The sequence below is a fragment of the Notamacropus eugenii genome, chromosome 3 (assembly GCF_028372415.1).
Source record: "Notamacropus eugenii isolate mMacEug1 chromosome 3, mMacEug1.pri_v2, whole genome shotgun sequence".
In the NCBI taxonomy this organism is placed as follows: Eukaryota; Metazoa; Chordata; class Mammalia; order Diprotodontia; family Macropodidae; genus Notamacropus; species Notamacropus eugenii.
This window is the reverse complement of record NC_092874.1, coordinates 408,098,058-408,118,214: the sequence shown is the minus strand read 5'-3', so window position 1 is coordinate 408,118,214 and position 20,157 is coordinate 408,098,058. Positions and strand designations below refer to the sequence as shown.

Here is a 20,157-nt window from a genome sequence, read left to right as displayed (position 1 = left end):
ACTTTTGGCTAATCCCGTAGCTTCATTTGTTTGTGCTTCATTTTTCTCACCCATAAAAATTAATGGGCTGGTTTTGATTGTTCTTTATGGTTCTTTCAGTTCTGAATATATGATACTATGATCATATAGTGAGAAAAGTGGGCACAAGCCTTAGTTAGTCTTGAAAGGCCGTATACATGTGCTGCTGCAGTGGTCAGAAGAAGTACTATAAGGACACTTTCAAGGTCTCCATGATCAATTGTGAGATCTGGGAAACACAGGCAAAGTACCACCCAGCTTGGCATCCTCATGTAAAAGAAGACACTAATTCCACGAGCAAAGCAGAATCACAGCAGCACAAAGGAAATATGAACTTAAACCCAGAGACATCTCCATCCCAAAGGTTCTAATGGACTACTTGTGCCCAACCTGTGGTACAGCAGGAGTGGATATACTGGGAGCTATAGTCACAATCGTGTACACAGTGGCCCAGGGAATAGGATGATCTTCTCACTGGGTTGAATCAGCAGTGACCTTCAGTAGCCTGCTGGATGCCTGAGCAGTTTTGTTTTGTGTTGCTTTGTTTTTTTAAAGACTATGCTGTTCACCTGGTGCTGATTTCATCCCAGCAGATCTACAAGGCAGGAGGTCCACTAAAATACTAAATAAAATAAATAAAAAATGAAATAAAATAATAGGTTATATGGGAAGAGGAGGTTATCCTCCAGGAGTTCCAGGATGCCTCCATTGTCTGTCTCTATAAAGGAAAAGGAAAAAGGTTGTCCTGTGATAATCATAGGGGGGGTCTCTCTCTTAGTCATTGCTGGCATATTTCTTGCCAGGGAAGCTGAGCCCTCACCTGGAAGATCATCATCTACCCTAAAGCCAGTGAGGCTCCAAAAAGGATGAAGGGATGATCAAGAGAGTGTTTGCTATCCTACAACTCCAGGAGAAACGTCAGGAGCAGAACACAAGTCTGCACACCATGTTCATTAATTGGATCAAGGCCTTTGATACTGTCAGTTGAGGGCTTGTGGAAGACCATGGTGAAATTTGATCGCACAGAGAAGTTTATCAGTACTGTATGCCATTTTCATTATGACATGCTTGCACAAATTTTTGATGACTATCAGTGCTCTTGTGCTTTCCCATTCACTGATAGAATGAAGAAGGGCTGTTTGCTTGTTCCTATGCTACTACAATGTTTTCCATCATGTTGTCAGATGCCTTCAACAAAGATGAAAATGGCATCAAGGCCAGCTACCACACTTACTGTTAACTATTTAACCTGAAAAGGCTACAAACCAAGACTAAAGTGGAGGGACAGCCGGGACAGCCGGTATATGACCTTTTTGTTTGTAGATGACTGTATGCTCAATGAACCCTCTGACGCTCAGATGCAAAAGAGTATGGATCAATTCTCTGTTGCATGTACTAATTTTGGCCTGACAAACACCGCCAAGAAAACAGAGGTTATCCACCAGCCAGCACTGCACCATCCATGTGTGGAACCATTGGTTACAAAAAATAGAGGAATTTTGAATACAGTCAATGTGTTTACTTACCTTGGCAATATACTTTCCAGGAATGTCCACATAAATGATGAAGTTGACACATGCATTGCCAGAGCTAGCTCAGCACTTGGGAGGCTCCCAGAGAAAGTGTGGGAGAGAAGTACTAGGCTACATATCAAACTGAAGGTCTACAGAGCCATTGTGAGAATTTCATGGTTGTATGCCTGTGAAACCTAGAGATTATGCCAGAAACATGCCAGGAAACTAAATTCTTTACATTTGAATTGTCTTAGGAAGACTCCGAAGATCAGCTGGCAAGATAAGGTACCAGACACTGACATCTTCTCTTGAACTGAACTGCCAAGCCTTCAAACTATTGCAGAGAGAGCAAGTGTGGTGGATTGGCCACGTAGCCTGAATGCTAAATGTATGATGACCTAAAAGACTAATTTACAGGAAACTCAAGCAAAGCCAGTTCTCACAAAGAGAAGTGGAAAAAGGAGAGTCTCCAGGTCTCTTTGAAGAATTTCAGTATCAATTGTGAGGCATGGGAGTCACCAGCACAGGACCACCCAGGATGTGTGTCTGCATCAGAGCAGGTGCTGTGCTCTGTGAGAAACGCACTAGCACATGTGCACAAAGGAAACATGAGATGTTCAAATCTAGAGACATCTCCAACTCGGATGTTCAAATGGACAATTTGTGCGTGACCTGTGGTGGAGCCTTCCAAGTTCATATTGAACTAAACATTCACATTTAAATCCAATGTACCTTGATCCCAACATCATGATGTAACTGGTACTCTTTGAGTATGACAGACATACAACAATAACTACCACTGCTATGGTGTGCCTGGAAGGAGGTATTTCTGCATAATGTAGAGAATGAATTTAAAGTTCCAATAACTTTTAGCAGTGAATCTTATCCATGCCTCTTTGTTAAGAAATGATTTATTTTTGACATTTTTTTAAGTTCCAAATTCTCTCACTGTCACTCCCAACCCTCCCCCATCCACTAATAAAGCAAACTATATCAATTATACATGTGAAATCATGCAAAACATTTCCATATTAGCCATATTGCAAAGCAACTTTAAAAAGTGAGAAAAATATACTTTAATTTGCATTCAGAGTTTATCAGTTCTCTCTCTGGAAGTGGATAGAATTTTTTTCATCATGAGTTCTTTGAAATTGTCTTGAACCATTGTATTGCTCAGGGTATCCAGCAAAACCACTACTAAGTCTGTACCCCAAAGAGATCAAAGAAAAATGAAAAGGACCTCTATGTACAAAAATATTTATAGCAACTCTTTGGTGGCAAAGAATTGGAAATTGAGGGGGATACTCATTAATTGGCAAATGGATGAACAAGTTATAGCATATGGTTGTGATGGACACCTATTGTGTTATAAGAAGTGACAAAGGAGTTGGGTTTTGGGGGGGAAAGCATGGCAAGACCTAAATGAACTGATGCAACGTAAAGTGGGAAGAATCAGATCATTGTACACAGTATTAGCAATGTTGTAATGATGATCAACTGTGAAAAGCTATTCCTCTTAACAACAATTTGACTTGAGATAATAACTTAAAAATGGATAAGAAATCTAGGGCTGAAAAGGATCTTAGAAGTCATCTTATAAACATTTTCGCTTTATAGATAGTAATGATTACCACTCTAGAGATAAAGAAACTATAGCCCAGAGAGTTCAAATGCATTTTGCAAAGTCACAAAAGAAGCAAAGTCAAGATTTGAAGCCTAGATCTTGCCTCAACTTCCAGTCTTCTTTCCACTGTCTTCTGCTAACTCCACTGAGCATGAATCCCCATCTATAGAATGGAGATGATGAGATACTATTTGTGCTCACAAAGTGTATTGCCAAGGCAATGTTCACAGTAATGGTGGTGACTATGAATATGCCAGTGTAGTTTTCAATCATAGTTCTTAAATCTCAATAAAGGACTCTCCATATAGAAAACAGAAGGAAAACATTTATTTAAACACCAGGAAGCCAAATCCCAGAACGAGAAAGCAAAATCCATCATGGCGACCAAGAAGTAAATAAACATGATGACAGAAGAAGGCAAAGCCAGTCTCAAACCTCCCCTCCCTCAGCCAGAGCCTTCTCACCATCAACCGTCACAATGTGTCAGTTGTCCCTGTGTCAGTTGGCCTGTGTTCTTTCCCCTCTGACCTTACCTCACTCACTCACTTCCTCCTGTTCCGCCTCTTCAGCAAGCCTCTCCCACCACATGTGACCCAGATTTCCAGCAGATCCAGGTAGATCATATGGACCTATTAATAAATGATGAAGATCTTTCTGTTTTTAAATTACTGTTACACAAAGTAGAAGGGAAAAACACTCTATAAATCCTGAAGTCTTTTCAAAATGTGACCATCCATTTTCCCCTAGACCTGAGATTTCACTGGTATAGATAGCTCCTGGCAAGAACATTCCCTCCACTAATGCAGATCAATAAGTCTTCACTATTTTATAACCTTAGAGAATGTGTGAGACACTGAGAAATTAAGGGACTTGCCCACTACTGCATGGCCCCTCTACAAGACGTACAATTTGAACCTAGGCTCTGTCAATATCTACTATATCAGTTTGCCTCTATTTGACTCTCTGTTATCATCAATCATCATCATCATCATCATCATCATCATCATCATCATCATCATCAAGGTTTCCTAGAAAGTACTTATAAAAAAAAGAAATTCAAGGTAATCTGATTTGCATTGTGAATGTCTATCTTATATTTCTTTTAGATCAGCGGGGCAATCAACAGATATTAATGAATATCTTTTTAAGTAGCATGGCATAGGTGAAAGTCCACTGGAAAGGAGTCACAATGCATCTTTTCTATGCCCAATTTTGCCACAAATCATTTGATTTCTTTGGGTCCCAGTTTCCTCATCTACAACATAAGGGAATAACCAGAATTGTAATGAAATGAGAAATTTATAGACCATTCAACTAAACGAAGTTTACTTAACAGTACTTAACAATACAATGGCAAGGATACAGCACTGATGAATGCACCTTTCTTCTCTGTGTTGACTATGCTGGTGTACCTGGTCTAGCCCAGGAGAAAGAAATCCTTACCTCTCTTTGGGTGGTCATCTGTGTTTAGATCACCAGTAATCTAAGCCAGTGGATGAGCCATAACCCCTGAATGATCTAAACATTTAGGACAGTTGCAATATCTTTAAAGGAAAAATTAGCCAAGTCTATATACATGGCAGGTATTGTTACTGTCACAGAGGATGGGAGTAGGGGTAGGGAACCTGTGGCCTCAAGGCTACATGTGGCCTTCTAGGTCCTCAAGTGTGACCCTTTGACTGAGGGTGGCACTTCAGGACCTAAAGGGCCATATATGACCTAGAGTCTGCAGGTTCCCCACCCCTGGCTTAGACTAAAAGACCCTTCTAGCTCTTACATACTAGAGCTCTACGTGCAAAATTCTTTCCCTAATGCTGTATAAGATTTAGGTACATCTAATCCAGTTCCAAGACTGCCATTAATGTTTTTGTGGTGGTGGTTTTCCTGGTTAAAAGGAATATTATAGATGGATTTCTGAATGACTATCAAATATAAGTGATATATAATTTGACCTACTTAAGGTGGTTAGCATTTCTTTAACTGGTAGACATCTCATGCTTCTGAGTTATGTCTGGGTTATCCTTTAAACATAGGGTTTTCATCTGTTTGTTTAAATTCCTTAAAGCAATTTTAATGCTCCTTGTGTGTATTTATTACTTGTTCTTTGTTAGTGACAGTATAACAACTTTCATTGAACTAGCTAATTACAGTCTATGCAACAAAGTCTCTGGATCACCTGAAATGACTTGGCAACGTTTGCCCAAACAGGCATTAATATTTTTTTTCAACTTAGGTTATAATTGGTTAATAAGTAAGGCAGCTATCTAAAAGAGGAGTCATAGAGATTATTTCAGTATTACTCATCTGATTCTAACATGAGTGCTAACATGAGATCAGGAGAAACTTGGATTTCAATCCTGCCTGCTTGTAAGTTACTTCAAATCTCTGAATTTCAGTCTTCTTGTCTCTTAAATGGGTTCTTGTATTTACAGTGCTGTTGTGAGAATCAAATGTGGTAATGTACACAAAGCACTTCATAAACTTAGAGGTGCCATACAAATATCAGTATATCATCATCTTCATCCTCCTCCTCCTCCTCCTCATCATTACACATTCTCTACCACTACCACCACCTACCTAGGAGGTGCAATGAATAAGAGCTTTGAACTTGAAGTCAGGAAGACCTGAATTCAAATCTGAATGTATGTGTGTATGTGATCCTGGGCAACTCACTTCATCTATTTGTGTCTGAATTTTCTTACCTGTAAAATGGGACTAATAATAGTACCAACTCAAAATGGTAATTTTGTGGATAAAATGAGGTGATGATTCAAAAGCTCTTTATGAATTATAAATCATTATATAAAAGCTAGCTATTACTATTGCTACTGTTACCACTGCTACTGCAACTGCTATCATGACTACTACCACTGCTGTTATAGAGATAAATGATACTGAGGTAAATTATTATCCTATAGAAATAAATTATCATCTAAATGATATTATATTATTAATTATATATTATTGTATATGTTAGAAATGATATTATATGAAAATAATAATGTGAAAAATAATGTTATTTTTCTTTTATATTTAATGTTTTACAAACTTTTACATGAGGGGGATAAAATAAACACCTTTATAAGTGAATAAAAATATTGAGATTTAAGCTCATCTTCTTTATCTTTATGGAAACATCTTTGAGATAGCAATCAGAAAGATGAGAATGTACCTCATCCTGTTTCTACTTGATCTACTAGGTCTTTATAATTTGAAAGTTTTTATTTCCATGTAGCTTAGAGAATCTGAGTATTCAGTATGACAGCATCAATTAAAACCATTGCTATTAAATTTTTTCTGTCTCTATGCTATGTCTGAAAGACTGTCGGCAATAGTTTTGGTTGCAATATTGCCCTTTTCCAGAATAACTGATTGGATGAATTCCCAAGGATGTTTTGAGGTTTGTATTTTCAGTACAGGGAATTTTTCATTCTTAATTTGGAAGGATAGTAAGTTTCTCTTGTATAATTCTAATCACCAAGTTGTTTCTTGCTTGATAGTCACAGTCTGTACTACACAGTTGGCACAGCTTCATTAAATAATTTAAATTGATCAGTAAGTCTAGGTACCTTAAGGATAACTCTTCTGTAACTTCTAATGGCCATGGTCTGATCATCTTGAATCGTTATTATAAACCCTTCTCTTTCTAGGAAAAAATTGTTTCATTTTTGTTGTTGTTGTTATTGTTGACATGGTACTGGTTGATTTCTTGTGGATGCTGTCCGTGAAGTGTCTTTTTATTGCACTCTTGGATATTAGCCATTTCACAGACTCTACCCAAAGGTAAATCTACATTAGTTAGCATTCAACAAACATCCTGGGCCTTTACTAGCACTTCTTGAAGCATTTCAGAAGTGTTTTTATACATGATTTGTAATGTGCTTGTCAAATTTTCTGAGCACCTCTTTCTTTTCCCTTCCTCTTTTTGACAAGTCTTTATCTTTTTATACTTGCTTTAGAGTTGTGGGCCTCTGCTAGATTAATATTGAATGAGTTTTGTTTAGAAATTATCCAAACCTGTTATTTCCATGTTACTTATTTTAAAAGTAAATGTTAAGAATGTTGTTATTGCAGAGGAATTAATGCCATTAAAAGTACTCTTATAGAGGTTTGACCTCAGAATGCCAGTTAGTGTCCTGACATAATACAATCACATTTATCTCCTTAAGAACTATTTGTTAGTTCATTCATTTTATCATTTTCTTTTTTAAATCTTATTTTATAAGAATTTCTACAAATTACATGAAAAAATAATTTTAACATTTTTTCAAATTTTGAGCTCTGAATTCTCTCCTTCCCTCTTCTTTCCCCCCTCATTGAGAAGGCAAGCAATTTGGCATAGATTATACATGTGTAATCACGCAAAACACATTTCCATGTAAATTATGCTATAAAAGAAAATATAGACAAAAAACCAACAAAAATAAATTAATGAAAAAGTATCTTTGATCTGCATTCAGACTCTAGCAGTTCTTTCTCTGGAGATGAACAGTACGTTTCATCACAAGTCCTACAGAGTTATCTTGTATCATTGTATTGCTGAGAATAGCTAAGTCATTTATAGTAGATCATCCTAAAATATTGCTACTACTATGTACGATGTTCTCCTGGTTCAGTTCATTTCATTTTGCAACAATTCATATAAGTTTTTCCATAATTTCTTAAAGCACAATGGTATTCCATCACAATCAAATACAGTAACCTGCTCAACCATTCTCTAATTGATGAACATTCCTTCAGTTTCCAACTCTTTGCCACTACTAAAAGAGCTGCTATAAATATTTTTGTACACATAGGTTCTTTTTTATTTTGTTTTTGTTTTTTAATCTCTTTAGGATACAGACCTATTAGTACTATTGCTTGGTCAAACGGTATGGATGGTTTTATAGCTTTTTGGGTATAGTTTCAAATTACTTTCCAGAATCGTTGAATCAGTATATAACTTCACCAATAGAATATCAGTGTTTTAATTTTCCCACATCCCCTCCAACATTTGTCATCTTCATTTTCTGTCATATTAGCCAATCTGACAGGTGCAAAGTAAACTCTGTAAAGTAAAATTCTGTAAAACAGAGTTATTTTCATTTGTATTTCCCTTATCTATAGTGATTTAGAGCATTTTTTCCTATATGACTATAGATAGCTTTGATTACTTTGTCTGAAAACTGACTATTCATATCCTTTGGCCATTTATCAATTAAGGAATGGCTCTTATTTCTATAAGTTTGACTCAGTTTTCTATGTTTGAGAAATGAAGTCTTTTTTGTCCAAGAAACTCACTGTAAATTTTTTTTCACAACAATTTTTACCAACTATGTATTTCCTTCCATCTTGCTTTCCCCCTACTCTCTCTCTCTCTCTCTCTCTCTCTCTCTCTCTCTCTCTATATATATATATATATATATATATATATATATATATATATACATATATATATATATATATATATATATATACATATATACACACATATACTCCTTCTAACTGTCCTTATAAAGAGAAAGTTTTTAGGATATCATTTTCCCGTGTAGGAATATAGACAGTTTAACCTTATGAAATCCCTTATGATTTCTCTTTCCTGTGAATTTTTTTATACTTCTTTTAAATCTTGTATTTGAGAGTTGAATTTTCTACTCAGCTCTGGTTTTTTCATCAGGAATACCTGAAGTATCCTTTTTTGCCCAGAAGGATTATCCTCAGTTTTCCTGGGTAGGTGATTTTTGGTTGTAATTTTAGTTCTTTTGCCCTCTAGAATATCAAATTCCAAGCCTTCAAATCCTGCAATGTAGAAGCTGCTAAATCTTGTGTTATCCTGACTGTGGCTCCACAGTATTTGTATTACTTCTTTCTGGCTGCTTGGAGCATTTTCCCCTTGATCTGGGTCTGAGAATTCAGATGAAATAGCGCCTGGTCTTTGCCTTCAGAATTTCTGAAGCCTTAGGTCTGAAGGAGAAGGTGAATCCATATTTCAAAAAGTCCCCTTTGATAGTGAAGCTGGTCTAGTGGACTTCCAAAAATCCAGACCATGACCATTCTAAGTTCATGGGTTTCTATGACTTAAAACAACCATCGCAAGTATACAACTTCATGCATTTTTGTTTGTTTTGTGAGACAGTTGGGTTTAAGTGACTTACCCATGGTCTTACTGCTGATAAGTATGTTGATGAGCTTCTCTGAACTTACTTCAGATGAGAGACTACAGCCCTTCCTTCATAGCATTTTCATCTTCATAATATCTACTAGAGTTGTCTGTCCTTCTACTAGCTGAGACCTTGAGAATCTAACACCCACGAAAGAATATAAGAACATTGCTACTGCCCTAAATCTAAAAATGATTTTTAATAATGATTTTATTGTTGCTGAAAGAAAATACTTGCTTTTTTATTGGACAAAGTTTTGAATATATGAAGAATAAGAAAATATTTGAGGTGGAGAAGGTTTATCAATTTTTCTGAGAATATAATGTCTATAGGGAGTTGAGCCACTTGCATGTGTTGATTATGCTATAACTGATGAACAGCTGTGTAACTGCTGTAATGATGTAACTGCTGTAACAAACTTCCTTTGTCAAGGAGGTAGAGAATAATGAGATTGAAAAGGCACATAGGAGACAGGAAAAGCTAGGTGTCTTAAATGCTGGGCTACAAAATTGAGATTTCATTTCCTTAGACAATTGGGAACTATTGAAGATTTTTGAGCAGGGTGGCTTGCAAAGTGGTATAGTGTAAAGATTAGTCTGAGACTGGTGGGTAGGATAAACTCAACAAAAATTATAGTCAGAGCACCAGTTAGTCATAATCCATGAAAAAAGTGAAGAGATCTTAAATGGGTAGTGTTGCATTAGGAAAATAAAGAAATTTTATGAAAAAAAATCTACACTATAGAAATACATAGGAAGAGGAGAGGAAGTCAAGAATGAGGTCAAAGATTACAAGGCTGACTAGGAATCGTGGCACATGCCTATTAATTCCTTGCTATTGGCAAGGCCTAAATTGGTGTATTTCTTGAGCTCCAAAGTTATGAGTTGCAGTGAGATGAAGCTCTGAATAAATGTGGTAAGCTCTTAAGAGTGGGGATATCCACTGGGCTTCAGTGGGACCAAGCCTATTAGTGGCCACTACATTTCCATCCTGGACAAGATAGGGGAACCATGTCTCAAAATAACAATGGCAAAAGTAATAAAAATGGTTATAAAAATTTTTATTCTTATTATTATTATTATGAAATTGATAGATTAAAACTAGAAATTCCTCAACCAAAGGGAAAGCAGAGCCAGTTTGACTCACTTTTCCACTGACAACAAAACCAAAAAAATCTAATAGCGTTTTTCTCTTAAGTCTGGAGATTGATGTTACTATCTTTGATTCTGACATTTTTGTGGGGAAATCTCATAATCCAGGAGAAAATCCATGTGATGACTTGGCTAATGCTATGCCCCTAGTTATGATAACTGTAATTAGTATAAAGCAGATTGAGATATAGGATTTGTAAAATTACTTAGTGGAAATTATTTGGAAAAGAAGAAAAATAGCATATACTTTTTTTCTTAAAAGAATTTCATTCATCTAAAATCAATCCCAAAAGTAAATTCTTCCACTGAGTTTTTGGCTTAAGTTTTTCAAAATCATTCTAAGCAAAACACTTTATGTGAAAAACCACATCAGAGGCAGACACCAAAAAAAAAAAAAGGAGGATAAAAGCAATCCAGAGGCTGCTTTTGTTTCAACCCTTCCCAGTCTCTTCAACTTTTCTTTTACTTTTAAACATTCAGAGCATATTTCTTACTGCAGACATTCAATTAGAGCACAGAGTCCAGACAATGGAAAATGCAATAAATTTACCCCCTTGGTCCATCATAGCATGTGGGTTTCAAGACCTACCACCACTCAGACATAGGCAACATTGCACTGCTCTATAATGGGTGACATTTCTCTCCAGTGACATTATGGGAAAAGGCAAATAATTTAATGTGAGAAAAAGACTTTCAGTCTGAATTCAGCTCACAATTTTCATAATAGCCACATCATGACTAATTACAGTGTAAGTTGCTGAATTGAATTAGACTTATTTTTGTTTAAAGAGTATACAGAACTCTTCCTGCAAATATAATTACCCCAATTTATATTAGCACACATGAAACTGAAATGGTTTGTAATCTAAACTATAGTTTTTAGTGTTGCATGTGGCTATAGAAATGTGTACACTTGCACACGCGTGCACACACACACACAATTAGTTTTAGAAATTTATTCCATTTCAGAAAGCCACACTCATGTTTAGTTAAAGAGGAGAGATTTGAATTTTTCTCTTTTAATGAGAGATGTTTTTCCCAAAAATTTATTAATTTATTTGTTTTCAATTTTCAACAATCACTTTCATAAGTTTCAAATTTTCTTCTCCTCCCTCCCCTCTCTTTCTCTAAGATGGCATGCAATCTTATATAGATTCTACACATGTATTCCTATTAAACACATTTTCATATTAGTCATGTTACATAGAAGAATTAAACTGAATGGGAGAAGCTATGACAAAAACAAAATATAACAAAGGAGAAAATAGTCAATTTCATTCTGTGTTCCAACTCCATAGTTTTTTCGCTGGATATGGACAGCATTTTGCATCATGAGTCTTTGGGAAAAGTTTTAAGTACTTGCATTACTGTGAAGGGCCAAGTCTATCAAAAATAGTCCTCATACACTGTGACTGTTATTGTGTATAATGTTCTCCTGGCTTCGCTCACTTCACCCAGCATCAGTTCATATAAGTCTTGCCAGGATTCTCTGAAGTCTGCTCGTTCATCATTTCTTATAGTGCAATAGTATTCCATCACAGAATATGAGATGCTTTTGAATATATCGTGGGGATTCCAGAGAGAGGTGTGCTAGAGTCAGCTTGAGACAATCGTTTGTTAAATTTTTAGCATGAGTATTTGTACTTCAAAAATAAGTAAACTTACAAATCAGGACTTAATTTATTATTTTGTTGACTTAATAGACTCAAGAAAGTGATGAAGCAATGTTAATCACTTAGATTGGATTTTAAAGTGTGTCATGTGTATTTTTTTTGGAAAAGTTGTTAAACATTTCCCAGCACACCATTACATCAAGATCAATGTGAACTAATAGTAGGAAGGAAAAAAATAAATAGCCTTCTATGATCTCTTTTAAAAAAAAAATCCTCACTTTAATACATATCAGTGGGAAAGAGAGAGTTACATACCTAGAGCTGCAAGATCATAAGATGTCAGTTTCAAGGCCCTCGATACCCATCGAGTCTATCACATGGTGGAATAACTCCCACCACACCATATCTGAAAAGTGGGTCATCTCTCCCAGGACTGAAGGCATCTGATGGGATTAATTCTACTATTCTGAGGTTAAAAATGTCAGCTATTTTGATTTTTCCCTCTGTCTGATTACCTTCACCCAACTAGTCACCAAACTTGATTCTTCCTTCCTTCTATAATACATTCTGTCTATATTTTCCTTTTACCTCCCATTCACAAGATGTTTATGTCCTTCTACCTGGACTGAATTAGCCTCCTAACTGGTCTCTATGGTTTTATATTCTTTTTTTCCTCATTCTGTCCTTCAGGTTATCTCTACATATTATTATTAAGAGAAGAAAAAATAAGAGAACAGAGTACATCAGTAATCCCAGAATCATTTTAAGTGATGTTATTTACTTTTAAAGGTCTCCTTTTCATACCATAGAATTTAAAGCTATAGGGAAATTTGAAGCTCACCTAGTCTGACTCTCTTATTTTACTGATGGAGAAACAGAGGTTCAGAGAAGTTACATTTCTTGCCCAAGGGCATATAGTGTAAGTAGTAAGTAAGAGGGCCAAGATTCAGACCAAGGTCCTTTAATAACAGATAAAACACTCTTGCCACTGGATGGAGAGTTCAGTGAATCATTCCAATCAGTACATATATCTTGAACAGATATTATAGAAAGAAAATTAACTGGGTCCAGAGATGAATAGAACTGAGACAAAGTTCTCCAATTTTTCAATATATACAATAACCCTAAGCATCTTCTAGTATCATTCTTCTTGTAATGATGCTATATGACTGTGAATCACTGAATTCTACTACCTCTGTTGAACCAAAATTCTAGATGTCCCAAACTGCAGTGGATAACAAGAAGACTCCGACATAGTGTCAATAAGGACTTGTACCTAAGAAGGAATATAAATGATATCACCCAGGACATATATGATTGAAAAAATAGGACAATGTCATATGTGGAGATCAAAGAATGATAGAGCCTTAAGATACCTCTATAATAACTTTAAGTACCAAATGGAATAATGTGTAAATGGTAGCTTTCTCATTGTTAGCTTGGAAAGACTACTCAAAGTACTGGCTTGAGTGAAGTTAAATAAACCATTTTCCTATCATGTTCGGTGGGAATGGTGAAAAAGGAATAGAGAAAGTGAATGGAGAAGCTGTCTCCTTTGATAAAGTTATTGTAACCCTTATCTTGTGAAGAAGACAAAGAGGACCTTTTGAAAGATAATTTATTTGTTATCATGAACTAAGTGAATGGTGCTGAACTGTGTACTCAGAAATAGTGAATTCTTCTGATTTTATCTTGAGACTTTGTAATGACACTGGCTGTGATCTTTCTCACAATAGTGGCAATAATTGCATATATTTTTATTGTTAATGTGTTATATGTCCAGTGATTTTAATATTTATATAATACTAGGAGACTAATATATTCGATATGTAGAAATCTGAGTAATTGCTACAAAGAAAGAAGATTTCTTTAGTATATTAATTGTTTGTTGAATTGGTTGAACCTCTGAGCTTCACTTATTAGTTGATAGAAATAATGAAACCCTACTAATTATCAAAACATACACAAAAATGCATATAAGTTTGCTATATCTTAGAATGATAACATTAAATAGGATAATGAGTCAAATAGAAGCCTCTGAGATGACCAGATGACATTGGCAGACTCCATGAACCTTGTTCTCCACGTTTTACAAAAAAGACCAAATGACCTCCAATAAGTGGTTTCCCTATGGATTATTTAAAGAAAAACATGAATAAGAATCACACAACAGGTGAATAGATTGCAATCTGCACCATTCAAGGGATTGACCACACCATGAGAACATGGGTTCCCTGAAACTGATTCAAAAATGTTTCACTTTATTACAAATGATCAATAATTCTAACAAGTAGAAATCTTTGGGGATTTCACAGCTTTTATTTAATCTCAAAAGTGTTCTGATCAGTTTCATGTCATATACAATTTTAACAAGCATGTCTTCATCCTAGTCCTGAGAAAAAGGAATTAAATAGGTCAAGGACAAGTAGTTTAGGCATTACATTACAAACCTCTCCCAGGTGCTATTTGCCTAATTCCTGCAGAGAGCTGCTATTCACTGGCTGATATATTGAAAGTCTTGTTTATGTAACTTGTAGTATAGACACTATTTAATGTGGATAGCTTCTCTCCCATGGATAGGATCTCATGAGAAATAAGGTATTCCCAATTTGCCCAGAGAATCATTTTCAAAGATGAGCTATCTTGGAGTGTAACACAATGCCAACACAGGGCACTGACTCATTTCTGAATCTGAAGGTGCAGTGCCAATGAGTCATCCCATAACCTGTAACACCTGGAATTTCCTTGGAGGTTTCCCATCTTAGCCTTGCTTAAGCCCAGCCCTTCTTCCTTTGTAATTCTAGTCCACAAGTTTCCAGAAAGTTATGATCTCATTCTGTCAGTTTGGGCAAGCTAAGGACTGAGAGACATCATACTCATGAGTATTTACCTGGCATGGTAGTTGAGATGACAAATATTTTATTTCATAGAGAGATAACCTTTCCACTAAAGAGAATGCATTGCCATTTGGGATGTATCGGAGCAATGTACTGTCTCTAGATCCATTAAAAATTTCTGCCAATGTTCAATTGTCTTTAATAGCCCCCGGCATTCTGAAATCCAGCAAAATGTGCTGGCTAGCCTTTCCTATAAATAGAAGTGCATCTCCTACCTCTATGCCTTTTCATATGTCGTCTTCCATGTTTTGGCATGCTCCTCATCTCTTGGATTTTCTAGCGTACTTTAAAGTACAATTCAATGCCATCTCCTGCATGAGGCTGTTTCTGATACCAATGACTGTTACTTTTTTTTCCTATTAATATTACTTTGTATATGACCTGTGTTTTCTTGTCTGTATATCTGTTGTACCCACACAGTAGAAAGTAAGTCTTTTTAAAGCAAAGAGCTATTCTTTTTTCTTGGTAACCTTAGGAGAGGGCACCTGGGTGGCACAGCACATAAAGCATCAGACCTGGAGTAAACAAGACTCATCTTCCTTAATTCAAATCTATCTTAAACACTTATTAGCTATGTCACCCTGGGCAAGTCACTTAGCCCTGTTTTGCTCAGTTTTTCATCTGTAAAATAAGCTGGAGAAGGAAATGGCAAGTACCTTTGTATCTAGGGTCTTTGTTAAGAAAACCCCAAATGGGGTCATGAAGAGACAGATCCAGTGGAAGAGAAGCAACAAAAACCTTTGGAGCTATCTCGGTGCTTCATATGTATATTCAGCCACGTATATAACCACTTATTTTATTTTAGATTTTGTATTTTCTATTTGTTTGAGTTCAGATCTGCACTTTTGTAAGTATGGAACTCCCTGTGATAATCCAATTTGATGGCTTTTCATGGAAGCGTTGAGAAGTTCAATGATTTGCCCATGACCACACACCTAATGTCCATCAAAGGCAGAACTTTAGACTGTTTTTTTCTTTCTTCAGAGCCAAGCTTTTAACAATTAAGCCACACTACTTTTTTTTGTTTCTTTGTTTTGCATTTATTAGGTACTTAAAAAATGTTTATTGACTTGAATTGGATTGAGCCAACACATTGACTTGCAAAGAGAAGTTTTTAAAGAAATGTTTTGTTAACAAATGAATCAACAAAAGAATTCATTAATTGGATTAATATTTATAGACAAGTCATATAGCACTCTTAATTCATTTAATATTATGTATTAAATAGCTACTTAATACCTCCCCCCCCCCCAAAAAAAAAGTGCAAGGATAATATGTCTTTTATTCCAGGACAAGCCTTGCTGAATTGGCTAAGAGTCATTACCAAGCTAGTAGGCCACCAGCAGATGGGGTTTTGGAGAAAGAAGGGGAATTTTGTTATTGTTTTGGTTGCTGTCGCTACTATAATTTTAATTATTGTCGTTAGAGGGCAAGAAATCATTAAACCCAGTCCTGAAGTGCAGAGGTATTTTGATTTTCATCAATAGAGGCAACACCTGCCCTTGGAAATAAGGAATTATTGATGTATTAACACAAGTGAGGAGATAGCCCTCACTGTTTTAGGCACTGGAAGAAACACAAATGTCAAAGTAAAGGCTCTTGACTTTAAGGAACTAAAGTCATTCTTACTATGCCACTTTCTGCTTCATACACACACACACACACACACACACACACACACACAGAGACCCTCATTAAAAAAAATAAGATTCACAATAATAGTTAGAAACAACTTCAGATCTTTTCCACGTGGACCCAAACATATGAAATAACAAAAATGGAATCATGTAAATCATTTGGTTCTAATGACATGTGTAAATCTGGCCTGAGCCATGAACCAGTCAGTCAATAAAAAGGAACTGTTGTAAGCACGGAGGATACAAAGAAAGACAAAATACTCTCACTACCCTTGAGGATCATAGTGTAATGAGAGAGATGACAACCAAATATGTGTAAACAAGCTATGTACAGGATAAAAGGAAAATAGTGAAAAGGGACTGGGATTAAGATGTATTGGGAAAAGAAGTCTTGGAGAAGATAAGATTTTCATTAGAACTTCAGGGAAGCCAGAAAAGCCAGGAGACAGACAGGAGAAACGATAGCATGCCAGACGTGAGGAACAGGCAGAGAAAATGTTGGGACCAAAAAAATGGAATGCCTTGTCTAATTCTGTGCATTATGAGTAGGAACCAGTATTTCTTATGGCTTAGATTAGACACAAGACCAGAACTCTGGCATCTTGACAGATCAAAGATCTCATCAATGTGAATGCTCTCTCACCAGTGCAGATTACAACCCATCCCTGCCTCCTCCTCCTATATGATGTTCGTGCATGTTCTTCCATCAGTCCTTTATAGAGGATCCACCCAATACAATTAAGTCATTTCTTTAGTTTTTAATAGTTTGTGCATACCAGTTCAACACTCAAGGTATATATCGGTACTATTACAGTAGTCTTCTAATTGGTTTCATCTCAAATGCTGCCAAAGCAAAATTCCTATAGATTGGCCTAATCATGTCATTCCCCCCTCAACAAAGATAATTAGTGTCATTGCTTGTAGGATCAAAAACAAAGTCCGCTGTTTGGCACCGAACACGTCTCATAATCTGGTCCCTTACTTTCTAGCCTTCTTATAACTTACTCCCAATTCATACACTCTAGAATCCAGTTAAGATCCATCTCACCGACATCTTTTTCTCTGCATATGACAAAATAAAGAAAATAACTACAATTTATATAATGTTTTAAGGTTTGCAAAGCTTTTTAGAAATATTATCCCATTTAATCTTCATAACAATGCTGGGAAAGAGGTGCTACCATTGTCCCTACTTTACAGTTACAGAAACTGAAGCAAAGGAAAATTAAGTGACTTGTCCAAAGTCTCATAGCTAGTGTCTCCAAGATTTAAGCTCAGAGTTTCCTGACTCCAAGTCTAAAACTCTATCCCCTGTGCCACTAAAACAGTTTCTCTCCTGTTTCTGTGTGTGTTTGCACTGGTTGAAGACTCAGTCCTAATTTTGCCTTCTGTAGGAAACCATTCCTGATTTCCTACCCCCTGCCTCTACCCTGCCAATCTGCTAGTGCCTTCTCTGTTCAGATGAACTTCCATTTATGCTTTATATATCTTTTTTTAAAACAAAAATAGTATCTATTTTATTCTTAACTTGAGAAATAAAACAAGCATTCCTATAACATAGTAGAATAGAAAAAAAGATGATTTTACATAAAACTGCAAATCTATTATATATAACTTGGTATTCTTTTTCAATGTATAATAAAGTTATCATGTAACTTTTTTTTATTTTTTTAAATTTTTTTCCTTCCATATACCTGGTTATTTACCTGTTGGTTTCCCCATTAGAATGAAAGTAAGGATACTTTGTTTTTCTTTCTACTTCCATCACTAAACACATGCTTGGCACACAATAAGTACTTAATGCTTACTTATTGATGACTGACTTGTCCCTTGATCATGGAGGAAATTTATTAAGTACCCACTACCTGTGGGACACTGTACTAAGTGCTTTACAAATATTATCTCTTTCTATCCTCACAACAACTCTGATAGGTAGCAACTACTAATAGTCTCATTTCATAGTCGAGGAAACTAAAATAAACAAGAGTTAAGTGACTTACCCAGGGTCACACAGTTAGCAAATGCCTGAAGCCATATTTAAACTCAGGTCTTCTGACTTCTGGGCCAGCACTCTATTGAGTGAACCACTTGGTTGCCTAAATACTTCTCTTTTTTCCACAACCACTCATGTCCTTGTTGATCAAATGAAATAAATATTGGGCACCCTATTTGACATATAGTAGGTGTCATAAAATGTTTAGTCCCTTTTCTTCTATGCCATGGCTTTTATGCCACTTGGCACAGTTCAAGCCATCATGGTTAACATAATGGAGCTTAGAGATATCCATCCTATATATCTCCGTTGCTCTGTTCACAATTTTGTCTTATGATTTGGATTCTTCTGAGACTTTGGTGTTTCCATGATTTACAACCATATGACATCGCTCAGAGTGTTTAACTGCTATTCTAGTACAGTGAGCATGGACTTCTGAGGGTGATAGAGGAGGCATGCACAGCAAAACAAGTGGTTCCTAAACTAATGCCAAGAAATAGCAGGCAGTGCCCTCTGGCAATGCCTTTGTGATGCCTTTTTGTGGCTGAATTTATTCACATAGCTGAACTTGGTCTTTGTAGCCAAATGTCAATTACATAAAAAAAGAAAAATCAATCTTGGAGAAAGACCTTATCATATGTCCCAAATTTTTCAATGCAATAAGGATGGTCGGATGTGTAAAAGGGGGAAATCATAGATCTAGATTTGGGAGATAGGGTTTGAATCGTACTTTGCTCTGTACTGTGACCTTGAGCAAGTCACTTAACTTCAGTGAGTTTCATTTTCCTCAACTGTAAAATGAAGGAATCGACTTAGATTATTTCTGCTGTCCCTACTTACTCCCATCTCCACTCCCTTCTCTGATTCGATAAAATAGGGAAGAAAAGACTGGGAGTGGATTGGTAGAAATTAGGATTAAGGAAGAAATATGAAAGGGAAAGAATGTCAATTTCAAAGAAGGGGAAATTCTTAATAAGGCAGGAAATACATGAAGAGATTTCATCAAATGAGCAATTATGTTGATGGAGGAACAAAAGAGTGATGATTAGAGTGTTCTTAAAAAAAACCAGGTAAGTATAATTAAGTAAAGTATATGTGTATTTATTTCCATTTTGTTTTGGAGTCTTCTTCCCCTCCCCCCTTTTTAGTTGTTTCCAGCTAATAATTCCCTTTCCAAAGTACTTTTTACAGCTGCAAAACCTCTGCAGTTAGAGGGGGAATGGGATAGTCAGAGTGTTGAAATTTTGGATCAGATACACACATTCAGGTGGAGAAAGAGTGAACAGTAAAAGGGGTCTCACAGTTCATTTTTTTCTTTGATCATTTCTTTCATCTCCCATTTGCAGATGAACACTGCCTTTAAGCCTTTAGATCAAAAGGTCTGAATTCAAATCCTGCATTGTCATTTACCACTTATATGACTTTAAACAAATCACTTAAACTTTCTGAATCTCAGTTTCCCCAACTATAAAATGAGTAGCTTGAACTCAGTAGCCTCTAAAATCCATTCCAGATCTAGAATTATAATCTTATTTTAATAATTCAACAAGCATGTATTAAGTATCTATCT

The 20,157-nt window shown here is 36.0% G+C and overlaps 1 long non-coding RNA gene across 2 annotated transcripts in view; it reads left to right on the top strand.

The window, feature by feature from the left end:
• Positions 1-3,487: 3,487 nt before the first annotated feature.
• LOC140497311 (uncharacterized) overlaps positions 3,488-20,157 on the top strand; it is a 77,284-nt gene continuing 60,614 nt past the window's right edge. Inside the window, exon 1 of one of the 2 annotated variants that reach the window (XR_011964609.1) lies at positions 3,488-3,770. This is a non-coding gene — a long non-coding RNA (uncharacterized lncRNA). The remainder of the gene's footprint in view (positions 3,771-20,157) is intronic. The other variant, XR_011964608.1, reaches the window with a different exon arrangement.